General features: G+C 36.8%; 1 long non-coding RNA gene across 1 annotated transcript; it reads right to left on the bottom strand.

Annotated features, from left to right (window-relative positions):
- Window positions 1-3,849: 3,849 nt before the first annotated feature.
- On the bottom strand, window positions 3,850-5,477 carry LOC130973652 (uncharacterized). The gene is made up of 2 exons (XR_009084227.1): window positions 5,060-5,477; window positions 3,850-4,271 (listed from the first exon to the last, which is right to left on the bottom strand). It is a non-coding gene; the product is annotated as an uncharacterized LOC130973652 (long non-coding RNA).
- Window positions 5,478-5,755: the final 278 nt, after the last annotated feature.

The raw sequence follows: 5,755 nt of genomic DNA, 5'->3' as shown, positions 1-5,755 counted from the left end.
ATATCTTAATAATACAATAGGGGGAGAATACAATTAGAAATAAATTTTGTAGTCATGTTACAGCAGTTGTCATTTTCGTAAATTAAGTTAATTATTTAAGATTTATTTGATATATGTTATCAATAAATGTAGTTACAATAAACTATTTATGTATTTTAAAAATTTGTATTATATTGTGTAGGCCGATCACATTATTAAACTAACTGGTAGCAGAAAGTATAGAAATGTAACAAATCATAAAATGCAACAGGAATGACCCGGAAGCATGTTTTTATGTAATTCGAGTCAGACGAATTTAGTTGATTTCAAGAGTCCGATGATTACAATGGTTAGTGGGGTTGGAAATCCGCGAGGCTTATGGACGATCGTGAATCCGTTGTCGATTGCGCAATATTTAGAGTATCTATTGATTTGAATTTACTGATAGACCGAATGTAGTTTGTTCGTGCCATCAATGAATTATGTAATAAGTCATGAAGAACTTTTAAATCGATACTACAGTGAAGGTGACTGTTAGAAACATCAATGGATATCGTAGATAGGATTTGATTATGAAGTTATTGTTAAATTAAGTATTTTGAAATAATGTATAATTTTTATTAGGTATGATTATTATTATGAATATAATGAAATATGTATTAATAAAGAAATCAAATATTTTTGTTGATAAGAATATAATGTTTTTAAGATTATGTAATATTTATTAATAGTATATTTGAAAAGATACATATGGTATATAATAATGAATATAAACTAATGAGTTAGTAAGTAATAAATTTCTTGTTGTGATAGTAAAATAAAATTCAAAGTGTGTTTTTATGAAAAAAGACTGAAATTTTATATTTTTTATTCAGTAATAATTGCATTATAATTTGTTGAGTAAAATTGTTTAAAATTTGAGTATATAAATAAAATATTGGTGAAGAAGAATATCTATTCACGACATGAGCTAAACCTTTGTTAATTATGTCGGATTATGACTTTACACACAATTAAAAACTGCTAGATCTGAAAATAGACATAAAACAAATACAACCGGACTAATACAATAATAATAGAACTTTTTAAAGACATATTTTGTTTTCTTGTAACAAGGTGGTCATTGTCATCAACAGCACCCTAATTCATATCCGTTTCCAGCATCGTTATACCAGTATATCAACAAAGAACAGTAACTTAGTAGACCAATGGAGGGTATTTAGGAAAAAAAGTTTTAGTTATGTCGACAGTCTGACGATGACAATATTTAGTGTGGTTGGATATCCGCGAGCTAACGGTCGATTGTGAATCCGTCGTAGGTTGCAAAGTGTTTAGGGTATCTTCTTATTTGAACTTACGGATAGACCGAATGTAGTTGATAAAAGACTCCAGGGTTTGTAGAAAGTTAAACAGTAATCCGACGGTGGACTCCATAACTATCTTCACTGACACATAGTTATTTTCTCATAATTTATTGTTTTAGGGTAACAGGTTTTATAATGTACATTTTCGAATCTATAGTTTATAATGTAGGAAATTGACCGAAATCAAATATTTAAAAGTTTATAATGGTAAAAAAATAGTAATTATATTCATTTTAATTATTCAAATTATTTAAGTGAGACCATAATAGGGAATTAAAAAAATTTCTCCTAATAAAAAAGACAGCGATGCTTTGCGGATCTATTTACTGTTTATGATGCAGAGACTAATGTGAAATTAATGCAACTTCTTCCAAACCCTATTCGTCAACATTGACTTGCTTCAGCAGCGGATCATAAACAACAAGTACCATGCCTAAACAAATTGCACTTAAATGCATCCCCCCAAAAATATTCTACTCAACAAAACCATCGACGATTCTCACAGTCAAATCCATGTTCAAGCTTGTGGGAGGCGACAACCACCAGAGTAATACCATTCACATAGTTTTCACTCCAACTTAATTTATATTCCTGACCGAATCATCCACAAAACACAATACAAACACAAAATTCATTTCGCTGACAACACAAGCAGCAGAACAAGTTTCCAATTTCGAAAATCAATCATAGATACTTCATTCCTATCAACTAAAGAAAAACAGTTTCCTCACCTTCACAGTATCGGCATTCATCAAATAAAATGCATACATTACGGAAAATAAACATAACAACACTAGCAAAACGGGACCCACATCTGGAGCAATGATGAGAATAAAATTGATATCCGAAACAAAACAAACATGAAAGCAACAAAACAGACATGGAAACAACAAACACTGTTTCTCTACATTCACACAAAGACACCAAGACGCATACAATAACTCCCTAGTCAATTACATCCCCCAATAATCTCAAGCACAACACCTGAACCGGAAAAATAACTGCCCGAATAATCAACAACAAGACCTCAGTACGAAATCCACCTAATAACCACACCGCAATCTCACCCCTTAACAGAAAAAAATAATTAATAAATAGGACCCAACAATTTTGTCCAATATCCCCTCGCAAGTTCCATAGGAAGAGAATGACAACAACAACAAACTAAAAAATTTCAAATATAAGTCCAAACCACTACTAAATGAAACTCTTACCTCTTGTCTTGCTAATTGGAAGCTGTCTACGTCGAAGCAGGGTATTGGCTCTCCGTGGGTGTAACTTTGGGAGGCGTGTTTCGGAAACTGACGGAGGCGAAGTAAGCTAGCAGAACCACATGCGGGGTCCCTCGGGGTGTCGACCGGGCCGTCGGGGTAGATCGACAGTGAACGCTTTCGCGAACTCGAACGGTCAACTGCGACGTACAGAATCGGTGAGTGCCGACCGATCCACTGTGGCGAAAAAACGGGCCCCGAGCCGACCCCTGACCGCAGTTGCAAACCCAGCGACGACAACCAAACTGAACCTCCCTGAAAAACGACTGCAAATGCAGAGACAACGATCGCCGTGCTCCATTAAACAGCCACGATCCGAGGGGTTCACGATGTGGGTCACAACGGCAAGCTGCGTTCACAGACGGTCGGCGAACATTAGGAGTGCGCCGGAGCTTAGGGCTAGGGAAAATGGTTTGGTACCAATTTGCGTCTCGCTAAAGCGGGGGATATACTCCACAAATCAGTGGGGATAAAGGGTTTCTGCTGGTTAGGCCCCCTTCTTTTTTTTATCAATCTTATAAAAATTAACCATATGGATCATTTGAAGCTAAACGGTAAAGGGCTGCAGTCTATCTCTCGCCTCCAGGCCCATCCATTTTGGTCCACGTACTGAAGTCTGAATGTGAAGACAAAAAAATTACTCTATCTCACTATTTTTATTTTCCAATTAATTAATTTATTAATTAATCTTAACTGAGTTGTTAACAACCTCCACTACTGAAAACTTCTTCTGAATTGTGGGACCGTGCCTGCAATAGCTGCCTCCATATGCGGCACATGCAGAGGAATTTAATATTTTTCCAGGACAGGTGTCTCTACCAAGTGCAGACAGACAACATCCTCACCTGCTGAAGAATCTTCCACTCAGCACTAGGGGTGTTCGCAGTGCGGTTTGGTTCGGTTTTTGAGAGAAAAGTCATCCGATCCGATCGTCTAATTAAACTGCGGTTCGGTTTGGTTCGGTTTTTTTATCGAAGCCATCCGAACCAAACCAAACCAATTAAAATCGGTTTGGTTCGGTTTATTCGGTTTTTTTAATCAATTACAAAAAATACTACCATATTATTTCGCAAAGTCATAATATTGAAATCGACAAGCACAAATACACAATAGCTAACAAAATCTTGGTCTAATAAAATTCAAGGACAAAAAGAATTCAAATACGACAAGTAAAAAAGTTTTTTTTTGGTGACTTGACAATTAAAGAAGTTTAAAAGTTCAATAGTCAACGCAACTAAAAATAAAAATAAATTTCCGTTAAAAGATAGCCAAATTATAGTGTCTTCTCCAACAAAACAGCTAAACTTCTTAACGCAAACCAACTTGAAATAAAAAAGCAGTTACATAATAAGAACAACAATAATAATAATAATAATATAAGACTAGTAGAAAAACATTCTAATCTAGTTATACATTCTAATAACAAAGAGAACAATAGAGTTCAAGCAAGAAAATACTCTAAACATGAAATGAAATAAAACATGAGACAATCTGATTGAAAAATTCCCAAAGTTCAATAGAGTTCAAATCAACCCAAAAAGACCTATGAACAAGAAGAAGGCTACTATCCTCCTCGAGATTGATCGAGTCCTTGAACTTCTCATACAAAATCTTCTTCAGTTCAGCCATCTGAGCAACTTGCTTATACATACATACCCTTTCAGATGAAATGAACAAAAGCACGGGTTATTAAAATGTTGATAAAAATTAGTTAACAAAGGTGTTGAATCATGTAAAAATTTTTTATTCACTAGAAAGAAAAGTGAGAGGACATGACAACAAAATAATTTATGAAGTTTTTATGTGTACTCTGATATTTATTAAGTTTTGATGTGTACTTTTATCTCTTCCAAATTCTTTCATTTGTACTTTTGTCTATTTATTGAAACTCTAGTACTTTGTAAAAGTGTAAATCTTTATTATTCCCTCTCCTTCTATGCAATAATGCCCTCTTTTTTACCTACTCTGCATACATAAATTCACAGGCAGTGTTGAAGAAACAAATAAGTTATCTATATAGACAAGGAATGCAACAACAAGGGTCCTCCTCCCCCATCAATTTGTTACCATTAACAAAGTCCTGATTTTAGAATAGTAAATTTACAATTGGTATAACTAAATAATAAATGGAGAAGGTCATGCATCAACTGTGGTCCCTGCTGTGTGAATACTAACTAGGCTAGATGTTCTTCATGAATTCCAAGGATTTCATTAGCACATGCTGAGGGAACATAGATCGCATTTAACAGTGAGCTGTGGCTGCGGCCATATAATAAGTATATAAACTGACCAATACCAGCAATCAATAACCAGCAATAAACTGAACAATACCAGCAATCAATAACCAACAAGTAGCAACAATAATTCAATACCAAGTTACCAATTTTCCCTAACAAACAGCAAGTAGCAACAATGCATCAGTAAACAGCCAATGGTAAGCATTACCTGAATCGGTGGCTGGGTGGGAGACTGGGAGGTGCTGTGATGAACTGTTGATCGTGGCTAGAACCCAGAAACGCTGCTGGGTGGTGGCGTCTCAGTGGCGTGGTGCTATGCTGCCCTGTTGAGCCAGTGGGTGGTGGCCTGTTGTGCGACGGCTTCGTCTTCGTGGTGCACCGCCGGTGGGGGATCTCTGCTCTGGGACTTCGTGGTGCTCTGGGATCTCTGCTTTGGACTTCGTGTTCGGCGTTGGGACTTCGGAGGAAGGCTTCGAGGTGATGCGAGACTGGGAGGAACCTGGGTGCCGCCGGCCTCGAGGACGTGGGTGGCTGGCTCCGTGGCTAGGTGCGCAGAGGGCGAGATTTGTAGAAGAGAGAGCTAGGTTAGGTTTCGAATGGGGGTTAGGGTCAGGGAGGCGCATCAGCAATAGCACTCGTTTGGGGGAAAGGAAGGGGGGTTGGTTCTTTTTAGGGTTTCTAGGTGCACCGGTTCGGTTCGGTTCGGTTAGGATTTTCATAGTCAGAACCGAAAATCGAACCGAACCGCAAAAAAACTACAAAACAAATTTTTTTCGGTTTTTTTGATTTTCGATTTGTTCGGTTTTCGGTTATTTTGATTCGGTTCGTCGGTTTAGTTCGGTCCAAATCGGTTTTGAACACCCCTACTCAGTACCATAGCAGCTCCCTTATTTTTATCTTGTAA

Source organism: Arachis stenosperma, chromosome 4 (genome assembly GCF_014773155.1).
Source record: "Arachis stenosperma cultivar V10309 chromosome 4, arast.V10309.gnm1.PFL2, whole genome shotgun sequence".
In the NCBI taxonomy this organism is placed as follows: Eukaryota; Viridiplantae; Streptophyta; class Magnoliopsida; order Fabales; family Fabaceae; genus Arachis; species Arachis stenosperma.
Note: the sequence above shows the minus strand (reverse complement) of the source record. Positions and strands in the feature narration are given on the sequence as shown.